Here is a 13,704-nt window from a genome sequence, read left to right as displayed (position 1 = left end):
GGGCTCATCGGTAAAATGAAATGGATGTACGGCACGGATATAGAATACATACATCAACGTGGCCCTCCAGTAATGGCCCGCACCGTCTTGGGTGAGGCTGGGCCCCACTTAATCCACTGCACGTTCCAGTAATTATTTAAGTTAATTTGAAGATGTTCCATCTTTCAAAATGTAAAAAAGAAAAAAAAAGAAGAAGAGAGATTTGAGGGTGTTCTAGTGATTAGTTAATTTGAAAATGCTGCGGTGATATTATGAATAGGTAAGCCAAAATGAAAGGGGTCTTGAAACATCTCTTTTGAAAATCATAGGTGCCAGATTCTTGAACGGGGTCAACTGCACGGTGGGGCCCACCTAGTTGTCTCACACGTGCTGGGTTTGGCACGTGTGCTATCTATGTGAGGCGAGTGTGTGACTAGAAACAGCCTGTAAAGCTAAATAACGCTCCCATCTACTTCATTATTAATGTAAGTCATGCGTAGATGAAGAGGCATTGGTTATCTGGTCAATGTATTGGGCCCCACCCAGTGAGTGGACTGTACCTTGTTTCAGTGCCAAAAATGAGGTGGATTCAAAACTTAGGTGGGCCACGCCGCGGAGAATAATATAAAATCACCCCCAAAAATAGCTTAGTTCATGTGGTGTGGACCACCACCTTAGTTATAAAAGGGCCCGATATTTGCAGTGTACTTTCATCTTAGTAGTGGGGCACCTATTTAAATAGATTGGATGGCATATGAAAACACAACACGTCCCAGACACAATGTGAAAGTTTCTGAGGTCGGCGTCCCCTCCCTGCACCTCAGTAATGGAAGTCTACAACTTTTATACAGCTAAATAACGCTCCCATCTGCTCTCCATCAATGAAACTCATTCCATTGCTATATTTAGATGAAGCCAGGAGTAGCTAAGGACATTTTTGCCCATGAGACCAGATTTTGGAGAATCTCAACCTTTGAGATTCTAGAGGACATTAAATGTGATTTTCAATATTTGGGGCCGTTTGGCAGTTTGTAGTTGGGTGTATTTGAAGGGATTTGTGGGTAAATGAAGTCAAATCGTTCGTTTGGCACCCTGTATTTAGAGAATACACACTTTTGGTCTGCCTTATTTTTCAGCTCATGGCCTAAAACGAGCGCAAAATGGATGGACGGCATAGATAAAACACATACATCATGGTGGGTCCACAACACCGTCCACTAGCGAGATATGTCATTGACACGAGTGGCAGCGGTGCACGTGTACCACAACTTGCAGCACCGTACAATCTTTTCCGGCCAACATGCATCTGTACAGGGCATCAGTGCCAGGAAAATCGTAGGCCCCGACGTAAAAATCGCCTATCAGAAAGAACAGATCGGTTCGATCATCAGTTGGGCCATGCCATTGAAATCAATGATCAACGGACGGGATAGCTCTGCACACAGATGTTGCCCACCTAGTTAGTGGATGAGCTTCGTTCTCCACAAGGGTCATCTTCATGGTGGGGCCTACCATTTTCATGGTATTGATAACCTACACAAGCAGTATCTTGGTGGGAATGATGGTAGTGTACCGCAACTTGTGGTACCGCTGCGTGTAGGTGATCATTTCTCGAGTCTTTAAAATCCTGCAACTGATGGCTACGATCATTTGAGTGGTGTGATTTCTGACGCATGCCATGTCCACTAGTAGGTGACCGGTCCGGATTTTGTACACGTGTGTCATGTGCAGGATAGACTGACAGGTGGGTGTACACGAGAACTTTTCACATACAGCCCCGTCTCTCAGCCAATGTATTGCTTGTGTGTAACATCTGAACGGTGAAAAAGGTGGGCCGGATCGTGAAGATCACATGGGGTGAAAATAAGGAGGCTGGTCCACTCATCAGACCGTGGAAATAGATGGACAGCCAATGGTCTGATCCAAAATACACGTGTGCCCTGGATTGACCTGGTTAATGGGGCCCACCATATATCCTCCCCAGCTAACTACAAGTCACGTAAGGAAAGACCAAGACAGCTGTCAAAACAGTACCATGTGATAGCCAACGGTCCACATTCAATGACAAAGTCCACCGAATGAATTTGATGGTTGCAATTTTTGGAATGTATAATTCATTGTGCAACTCCGGATGAACGGTCCTTTTCATCCGTTTAAGGGCCATCTAGAACTAAGATCCTGCAAATATACTCTCATGCTTCCCTTGAGAATCACTTGGAAGATCGTGACCGTCCCATCAAATGGTCGATCAACTATGTGTATACATAGTTTATTAGAGGGAAAGATTCTGTTACATTTTGCACCCTTCATCTTGTGGGTCCCAGCTCTGATTGCCAAGTATTTTAAAGAATCACTACTATGTACAGATTCGGATGTTCCAGATTCGCTGAGGGTTGAGAATGGGTTGCGGTCCCCATTAAATCAATGATTGAGGCCACCCTTCAGTCGATTTGATCCATTCATTTTAATCGAATAACAATAGACTCATGGTAGAGTCATTTTAAAAAATGGAGTTGTATGTGGCTTACGATTACATTAACTTTATGAGTTAATTTTGAACTATTTTATCTAGTGTAGTTCTTCCGTAATGAGTTTTGCCCTAAACTTGGACAGATTATATGAAATTAAAATCCTTTTTATGTGGATGGCTTAGATATATTACAAAGCGATCCAGTAGGCTGCATATAAGATGTAGTATGGGCTTAATAGGTAGGTCTCTTTCACGGGAAGGCCATTTATTACTTTCTTTCTCTTTCTTCTTTATTTTTTCACGGGAGGGCACTATTTTAACCGTTAAGACCATTGCTACTTTTATGTCACCCACTCTTTCAAGCTTACGGCATTATTCCCTACATTCTGACGAGATTCTAAGTTCCTTTTTAAAAAAAGATTTCTCGCCATACTCACCGACGTAAAAGTTATGACGGCCAAATGTAAAGTTATATTAGAATAATAGTAGCTTTTTACATATTATTTATTGTTATGAATATCAATTGTGGGAGTTTGTGAAAGGGAGGGGAGTGTGGTGGTTCTCTTTATTATTATTATTATTATTATTTTTTGGTATAAATAATGGAAGTTCATGAAATAGATTAATTTTGTAATATAAAAATGTTGTAATAGATGAATGTGATGAATGTTGAGATTGGAGAATGTTGTATGGTGGATCCATAATATTCGCTATAGATCAGTAATAATCACTGTAAATTGTTGATATTTAGTGAGGATTGCCGATATTAATTATGGATCGTTAATATTCGCTTTAGATCATTGTGAATTGTCGATATTCAGTGAGAATTGCCAATATTAATTGTGAATCGCCAATGCTCACTATGGATAATTGATATACATTGTGGATTGCCAATTTGATGAATACAGTTATAACTCTGTTATTATATGTTCGATTTAGGTGATCTTGTACTCATTGGAAAGATAAATTGATGAACTTTTAAATAACTTTATGATAATCTTATTTGGATACCATTTAATTATCCAAAAGTGGGCCCAAAGTTCATCAATGACTGTGCATCGTCGATACGTATTGTAGATCGTCGATCTAACAATAACGGTCATAACTCCCTTATTATGATAGTTATGATCAGTCATCTATTTCAACATTCTTCTACTATATCATTCATCCATGCAACATTCATTTATTACAACACGCTTCCATTTCAAAATTCATTCATTACAATATTCATTCATTACAAATTTCATCACTTCCATAAACTCTCACCATTTACAGCCATAGAAAAAATAATAATTATAAAAGGAACATTCACACCCCTTTTCATTTCACAACTCTCATAATTGATACCTAAGAAAATAATAATATATAAAAGCTACTATTATCCTAATATAAACCTACATTTGCCCAGTAGAGCTTATATCGGAGAGTGGTTGGAAATCTTTAAAAAAAATTAGAAGCTCGCTATAATGGAGGAAATGACATAGGATGCACTCCAGAATGGGTGCCACAGAGGTAACAACAATCCTAATGGCCAAAAATATTCCCTCCCGTGGAAAAATAAAAAATAAAAATGTAGAAGAAAGAAAGAGAAAAGGCTCAATGGCCTTTCCGCGCAAGTAACCCACCTACTGAACCTCACATCTTGTGTGGGGCCCACAGGATCGTGTTGTAACAGGATCATCTTGTAACATATCCAAGTTTTTTTGCATGACATGAGTTTTAATTTCATGTCATCTGCTTAAATTTGATGGCAAAACTCATTATGAATGGACTACACTGGAGGAAATAATTTAGAATTAATTCACAATATTGTTAATGTAGTCATGGGCCACGGGCAACTCCATTTTGTTTTAAATGACCCTACTTTGGGTTGACAACTATCAAATCAAAGTGAACATATCAGATCGACAGTGGGTATTTTCATTTTGAAGAAGGCTAAATTGTACCCAAAAGTTTGGATGCAGATTTCCTGCGAAAGCCTTTCCCATAAAATTACTACACGAGGGAGCCAGGTGGGGCCCATTGTAATGTTTGTGAGAAATCTACCCTATTTGTCCATTTTGTAAGATAATGTTAGGACTTATACCAAAAGTGAACAGGATCCACCACTGAAGTGAGCCAAACTAGAGGAAAAGGTTGGTAGTGAAATCTATACAGTTGAAACCTTTCTATGGCTGATGTTTAAATGCCATCCACACCGTTCATAACGTAATTCCTACTGGAATGAACTGATAATACAAATATTCCTCTGATTCAAAACTTCAGTGGCCCCATGAATATTTCCACTGTGGCGTTCAATCACATGTTCTTGGCCCACTTGCGTGTTTGATCCGCCTCATTTTTTGTCACATGTCTTAAAATGAGCTCACGGAAAGGGCCCTTTCGCAGCGCATGAACTTAATGAAAAGAGCTTCCCAAAATGTTAAAAAAATATAATTTTAAATTCGGTGTCAGCGCTTCTGTAGTGTTATAACCCTATACACGGCTTTCTGCCGTAGCATGATGCCCGGTAAAAATGCAAACGTACATACATTGTATGTGTGACCTACATTTTCATTTTCTTTTCATTTTTTAATTTTTTAAAGAACTGTTTAAATAATGGGGCCTGCCTAGATGGGCTATGGATCTAAAAGTAAGATTTTATTATGCAATCCTAACCTCAGATTAATGGACATTTGTTCGTTGATTCTGGACCATAGAATTTTCCTCCACCAATCATCCAGTTACGATCTTACGTTCAGTGCAAAATTTGCCTGTCGCCCCATCTACAACAGGACCCAGTATTTGGACGGTTGATTATGATACACGTGTGCCACGTGTAGAATTTCCGTGTTCATGCATATGCAGCATCGCACAATGGAAAGGCTCCCAAGATGTTAACGTCAACGAGTGGGATCTTCGTCGTGAAAATGGATTGGCAACTCTCCTGCCACCAGCCGGATAGCTGGTGGTCGGTGCTCTGTGGGCCCTACCATGATTCTTGTATTTCATCCGTTCCGTTCATCCATTTTTAAAGATCATTTTATGGATTGATCCTAAAAATGAGAGGAAAATATATCTAAAGTCGACCACACCACAGGAAAACAATAGTGATAGGATATCCACCATTAAAATCCTCCCCAAGACCACTGTACTGTTTATTTGACATCCAATCTGTTGATTAGGTCATAAAGACCCGGATGAAGGGTAAAAACAACTCAGCTTGATCCAAAACTCGTATGGCCCCCAAAAAGTTTTAATGGTCAACGTTCATTCAACACTATTTCATGTAATGTGGTCCACTTGAGATTTGGATATACCTCATTTTTGGTCTTTTATATAAAATGATCTAGAAAAATAGATGGACGGCATGGATGAAACACATACACCATAGTGGGGCCCACAGAGCACCGACCACCAGCCATTGGCTGATGGCAGGGTCCGTTTCCCTTGGTCGCGGCCTGAGGTCCGAAAGAGCAAGATTCTCCTTCTCCCAACTCGAGGGGTAAAATCGTCAAAAATAGGCTAACGTGGTTGGATGGATGAGAGAGAGAGAGAGAGAGACGGCGCGAACGGAGTTAGGTACGAGCCCGCAGGAGGGTAGTTACACCAGAAATGAGAGATCCCTGTCTTTCCGACAAATGCCCTTCTTTTTGTATGGAATTGCAAAAATGCCATTTTAAGCAATAGTTCGCTAATTCCACACGCGTGGAACCGTACACATCCATACGCTGGCACACGTGCAAATATGAAACAATTCTGTGAGATCTGAGCTTTCCCAAATAAAAGCACTGTTTCTATCCTCAAGTGGGCTACAATGTACAAAGTAAATTGACGGTTGGAAATGTTTCTTTTTCCAATTCATTTGTTTTGATAAGATGTGTCCCACCTGAGTTACGAAGCAGCCTGATTTTTAGGCTCGATAATCTAAGCAGTGTATCTCACATAATGGAAGCTTTAGATCTCACACACGTGTTACAATTGACACGTGTGAATGTGTCTGGATGTGTAGGCTCCCAAACGCATGTAAATAGGAAATAGACCAGTTCAAGCCTTCCATAGGCCGTCATCCAATTCCCATGGTTGCCGGCTTTGAAAGCATTATTATTATTATTATTGTTTTTAGATGATTACGTGGGCGTTACGTATACGAAAGCAACTAGCAGTGGGGCCCACCCAAGTAACGTTATGGGTGGGCCCCACACATCAGTTCCACTAGATTATTTCTGATAAAAAGGATTACTGGCCCACTGAATGTACCTGCAAATTATCATTTGTTTGATGCTTTAAGCCTTTAACGGTGACTAATCACCTACAGCCTGCCCGCTTTATGCTATCTTATCATGCATCTGCCTTTTTAACTGACAATTTATAGCGCTTTGGGCCATCTGAACCATGAAAATGGTGGGCCCTACCATAAAGCTCACCTGGCCCAAAAATAATGCCGGTCCACTCATCAACAGGTCTGATTCTTGATGAAGGTTTGGCCAACCTAATGAGTGGATGAGCCTGATTTCTTAGGCATGTGCGAGAGTGTACTTACACTTATGGCTTTTCATCTTTCATTTTGAAACAGATAAGAATGTCTGGTTGGTTAGTCACATCAGTTAGGTTTAAACCCAATAAACTAAACCTTTTTAAAAGGGTGCTTAAGGTACCGTTTCAAAGTTTATATAAAGAGCTTTCATTTTATTTAACAAATTATCGGAAATTATTTATACTTTCCTATGAAAACCTATGTTCTTTTTGTTTTTAAGAAGCTTTGGTTGTTAAGTTCATTGCTGAGTTAACTCAACACTTCGGGTTAAACTATACTCGATTTAATCTTGCGTTAGCGAATGCTTCTTTGGAATTGGATCATAGTCATTGTATTTTGGAGGTTGATTACTCTTGAAACCTGTTGTACTTAGGACGCTGTCCAAAAAGAACAAATGCAATTTCAAGCTATATAACTCATGCCATGTCTTGACTCAATTTTATAAATCTTCTATCTCATTTGTTTTATTTTATTTTTTATTTTTAATGTTAATAATTTATTTAATTCAACCAAATAATCCAACAAGCCTAACCATTGAAACTCTTTTTGGATTGGAAATCTTAGCTCTTGGTTAAGTGACCAAAAAATTGATGACTACGAAAATACATCAATGGTCCACAATCAACCTAAAAAGGGCTAAATATTTGATGGGTGGATTTCTAATTTGAAAACATATGATATAAAAGGCGACACCCATCATAAGAACAGTTCGTATCACTGAAGGATGGTCCACACTCAGTATAATTCTCATTAATATGATCATCTTACAGTTAACATTGGATAAAAGGGGGTCGCACATGATTCACCACTCTTAAAAGGTCAAATTAAGTGTAACCCTTTCATTTATGGTCCAATTTTAGTCACGTGTCGACTAGATTCCAATAATTTGATATGGTGTATTTACTTGTAAGTTAATAGGATTAAGCATTTATTGATTATCATAGCAAATTTCAAAAATTGTCAAGGTAAGATGTTGGCATCTATGGCTTCTGGTAGGCCCGCCCAGACTAAAAAAACGAGGTAGAGTTTGGCAACCCCACCATGATGTATGAGTTTTGTCCATGCCATCTATAAATCATTTTAGGGCATGAGCTTAAAAATGAGGCAGATTGAAAGCTTAAGTGAATCACACCATACAAAGTAGTGGGAACAATGACACCACAATTGAACTTACTAATTTCGTGGTCTATTTGGGCTTTGAATTTGTCTCACTTTTTATTCATGCCCTATAATTATATGAGAAAATGTATGAGGCAGCTCAAAAGCTCTATTGGATCACACCATACAAAGTAGTGGGAATAATGACACTACAATTGAACTCACTATTTTTTTATGGTGTGGTCCATTTGAGATTTGGATTTGTCTCTTTTTTGTTTGTGTCCTAAAACTACATGAGAAAATGAATGACGCATATCAAAAGCTTAAGTGGATCACACCATACAAAGCAGTGAGAATAATGACACCACAGTTGAGCTCACTATTTTCGATGGTGTGGTCCATTTGAGCTTTGGATTTGTCTCATTTTTTGTCCGTGTCCCAAAATTATATGAGAAAATGAATGGACAAGATGGATAGAATGCATGCATCATAGCATGGTCCACAAAGTTTTGGTAATAAAACCAGGGTAAGTTTGAATTAATTGTCTAGGTGCAATTTCCCATCTTTCCAAACACTCAGCATAAATTATTATTATACTTTTATCATTGATTTAACCATACTTAAATCGAATAAACAGCCCTGGCCTGAAGCCATTTGAATCACTGATATTGCAGCAACTCGTGGACAACTGAATTGCCAGCAACTCAATTGTGGGAGACCATGCAGCAAAAGGTTCTATGGGCCCACCATAATGGAAACGGATTGGCTACTCCCCCTGCCACCAGCCAATGGCTGGTGGTTGGTGCTATGTGGGCCCACCATGATGTATGTTTTTCATCCATGCCGTCCATCTATTTTTCTAGATCATTTTATGATATGAGACCAAAAATGAGGTATACCAATCTAAAGTGGACCACATTACAGGAAACGGGGTTAAATGAATGCCAACCATTAAAATCTTTTTGGTAGCCATAAAAGTTTTGGATCAAGCTGATAATTTTTTTTCCCCTTCATCGAATCAACAGATTGGATGTCAAATAAACAGTACAGTGGGCCTTAGGAGGATTTTAATGGTGGATTTACAATCACTATTATTTTCCTGTGGTGTGGTCCACCTGGGATTTATATCCCTCTCATTTTTGGGATTAAGCCCTAAAATGATTAAAAATGAATGAACGGAATGGATGAAACACATACATCATGGTGGGCTTCACGGAGCACTGACCACCAAGCCACCGCCGGGGAAGTAGCCAATCCGTTTTCCACCATAATATCTACTATCATCATTCTATTCGTCATTAGTTACATCGCCCATTTTACGGTTCCAGCTCAAAAATGAGCGGATCCAAAGCCTAAGTGGTCCACACCACAGGAAACTGTGGAGAGGGGACGACAACCATTGAAACCTTCTTGGGGCCCACTGAAGTTTTGTGTCCGGCTGAGATTTGTAATTTTTCCTTCATCCTGGTTTGACTCAGCTAATGAACAGGTTGGATGGCATATAAAAATCACGGTGGGCCCAGTAAAGTTTCAATGAGGAGCTTTCCATCCCCATTGTTTCCTGTGGTGTGGCCCACTTGAGTTTTAGATCTGCCTGATTTTTGGGCTGGCATTATAACATGATCTGTCTTAATTTAAGAACGGAGTGGATTTCAAACCTATATCACAGTGGGTCCCACTGCTTTAAGTTGTACGGACTCTTCCTTTTTTTCTGGTTGGACCGTTTGATTCTGAAAAAGTGGGTACGACGAGAAGGACAGCATGCGCGGAAGATGTCTGTCTTTTTTATCTAATACAACTTTTAAAATGCCACTTACTTACGTCAAAATTACGAATTAGCCACTAGAGTAGAGGCTCGAAATTACGGACCATTTGATACGGTGGGCCACCAGGTCGATCGGACTTTGGCTGTCATCCGATCACTTGCTTCTTAGCCATGGCATATAAACTGCCAAATCGACCACAAGACACTTAGCCAATGATCCTAGCCGTCCACCACAAAATGGATGGTGAAGGGAAAATGGTCAGAAAAATTCGACCAGAAAAATCAGATGGCTTAGATTAACCCATCATGTGTGAAAACAGGGATGTAGATCCATAAGACCAAGTCATCAATGTGGAAGTTGATGGCAACTACCACCCAAAGCTCTAATCCAACTTCCCCATTGAATTTTTGGACCAGCTATAAGTGACGGCTACAAGTTAAACAGTAGGTCCCTTGATGATTGTGACATGTACCCATGTTTACAACACTCATAGGGGGTGTCTACCAGCCGGGTTATGGCCGGGCCAACCAAGCCTAGCCGCATTGTTCAACAAAGGCCGAAGCCGTACTTTGCAATGATGTACTAAAATCGTTTCATCCAAGCTAGAGTTGTACATAGGTTGAACCGAGTCGAGCTTGGCACAGCTTAGCTCGGCTCGGCCAATAATTAATCCCAGCTCGAACTTGGCTCATCTCGGTCCTCAAGCCTGGCTACTAGCCAGTTCAACTTGGTTCAGTCGGCAACTCAAGCCAATTCAAGCTGAGTTTGAGCCTTGATGACATTTACTCAAATATACAGCTTATCTTCAATTTCTCACATAATGTAAAACAATAACAATACTTTATAGGTATTTCATCGGCATTAAAATCAAGATACGAGGAGATCAATCTTATAATGTAAAGTTTTTTTTTTCTTAATGATTTGCTTTATATCCATATATTTCTTGCTACCAGCTGATCCCGTAGAAACTGTATGCACCTAAAAACACACTTCATTGAGTCATATCATCAAACACTTAACGAGTATCATCAAGATCAAAATAACTAAGTTACCGAGCTAATTCAATTTGAATTGAAGTTTGATTCGAGTCAAGCTGAGCGTGGGCAAGAATTTTTTTGAGCTCCAAAAATAATTCAACTCTATCTGAATCCAATTTTGAACCGAGGGGGGTTGTGCTTTTTTTAGGCGAGTTGCACGCATCTTGGCAGAGTACACTCGAGTTTTGAGTTTTGGCCAGTGGGCTCATTGTTAGATCATCCATACCGTTGGTCTGTTGAGTTCCACTGTTGATGGATCATGTCCCAAAAACATCCCAAATTAGGAGGCCCCAAGAGACGAATATTGAGATCTTATCAGTTGAATGTGGGTGGTTGATGTGTTCCTCTTCTTAATATCTATAGCCTAGAAATCAAAGGTTAAGATTATCGTATTGAATATTGAGGAGATTTTCACACATGGTTCTATCTATGGTTGGACACAACAGACCAGTGGTCTGGATTACTCAACCATGGGCCTCACTTGTCAGGGAAAACCTGTAAAAATGTGTGGGCTCTACGATGAGTGGGCCACGGTACAACCCGATTGATAGATTTTCCCCTTTGGATGTTAACCATTTCACCCTTTCAGGTTTACAGCGTACGGTTGATGGCCACAGATTGGACAACCAGGGGCGGACGTCAGTACTGGAAAAGCGATGTGGGCCCCACCATGATGTGTGCGTTTTATCCACACCGTCCATCCATTTTTTCAGCTCATTTGGGCATGAGCTTAAAAAAGATGAAGCAGATCCAAATCACTGGTAGACCACAAGAAAAGAAAGTGGTGATTGATCGGCCATTCTTGAGGGCTACAAAAGTTTTGGATCAGCTGATACATCTGTTTTCCTTTCATCCAGGTATGTGTGAACTATGGCAAATAAACGTTACATTTGATCGTAGGAAGTTTTTAATGGTGAGCGTTCTATCACCATTGTTTCTGTGGTGTGGGCCATTCACTATCAGACCTATCTAGTGGGTATAAATCCAAAACTAGATGACTAAACAACACTAACCGTTCTTGATCAATGTTTATTTATTGAAGTCCATTGAATATTTTCAACTTACAATGATAATTGATCTTTAGTAAACCGGTAGCTAAGAGCCATTAGTTCTTTGTAAATTTTGGATTGTGACATCTAAAGTGGCAATGATGATTTAGACAATTTAAGTTAAATGATGTAACCTTTGTCTGAAGGTGGGCCATCCTCTCTCCTGCTAATTCAATTTATTAGCAAATCTATCGTTCCCACTCCATTTAATTCAGTAGAGGACTTCTCCATTTTTGCACTTCCCAACTCCACTGTAAGGAGTAAATAGGCCCATTGACCTCTTCTTCGGTAAGTAGGTGGTCTCGTGCATGGTTATATTGATGAGTTTGTGAGCTATTAGTGGAGAGGAGCTCCGAAATCAAAGGCCTACCTTGATAGACAGGATCTAAAAGCACTTTACATAAGAGGTGTAAGAATTATATAGGGTGGGCCTTATTGATCAACAGTTTGGATTACCCTAGAGGTTAGATGACACGATCGGGCTGGACCCCACTCAAGTTGTGATCAATCCAAAATCGTGTAAAGGGTGGTGCACTACAACTGTGTCATATGCACAATGTTCTAGACTAAAGATAGGAGTTTTAATGGGTTCCAAACTCCTCGACCGTCTGAACTATATAAACAATTTTAAGTCCCCAAATCTACATACGACAGAAGCTATTTCTCCATCCGTGCTTCTCTAAAGAGTGTAAGGTCCTACTGCGATAGCATCCCAAGTACGTTATTTATTCAAGTTATTCAAATTATTCAATCTCTATACTCGATGCATAGCATGGTCCTTTACAATTCTACATTATAGCTCACGAGAGGAGCTTAGATAAGAGGAGAAGAAGAGAGCATGCTTATAGTGAATGGAACACACTAAAAATGATGAAAAGCCTAGAGTGGTTATAACTTAAGAAATGATTATATTGATGAGTTTGTGAACTATGAGTGGAGAGGAGGAGCTTTGAAATCAAAGGACTACCTTGATTACTGGAGCTAAAAGCACTTTAAATAAGAGGCCTAAGATTTCTACAAGGTGGGCCTTATTGATCAAGTGTTTGAATTGCCCTAAAGATTAGATGATACGATCGGACACACCAATGGACCCCACTCAAGATGTAATCTATCCAAAATCGTGTAAGGGTGGTGCTCTACAACTGTGTCACACGCAGTGTTCTAGTTGAACTAGGATTGATAAATTCATGAAGAACTTGCTTGAGGACAGGAGTTTCGATGGGTTCGAAATTCCTTAATCTTATAAAATATATAAATAGGCCTAGGTCCCCAAGCCTGCATACGACATAAATATTTTCTTATCGGTGCTTCTCTAAAGGGCGTAAGGTGAGGAAGATTGCGGCATCAAGCATACAGCGATGGCGTCTCAAGTGCATCTTTTATTCAACTTATTCAAGTTATTCAATCTTTGTACTCACGGTCATTTACAATTCCTCATTATAGTTCACAAAAGGAGCTTACATAAGGGGAGAAGAAAACAACAAACTTATAGTGAATGGAACACACCATGAATGATGAAAATCCTAGAGTCATTATAACTTAGGAAAATGATTCTTTTCTCTGAGGACCATCCATCCCATCAAGGACTTGCCAGTCTAAAATGAATGAGTGAAACAATAGTCAATGACATCTTTACAACATAATTTCTCCAACAGTGATATCTCTCGAAGTAGAATTGGGTCCTTCCTTCAAGGTATGCCACTTCCCAATCGTAACTTATACATGGTTATTCAGTTTCATTTGGTCCTTTTATGTTGGGGTGTTTCCACTCAGGTTTGATTAGTTATAG

The sequence above is a fragment of the Magnolia sinica genome, chromosome 14, assembly GCF_029962835.1.
Source record: "Magnolia sinica isolate HGM2019 chromosome 14, MsV1, whole genome shotgun sequence".
NCBI classification, from domain to species: Eukaryota; Viridiplantae; Streptophyta; class Magnoliopsida; order Magnoliales; family Magnoliaceae; genus Magnolia; species Magnolia sinica.
Note: the sequence above shows the minus strand (reverse complement) of the source record.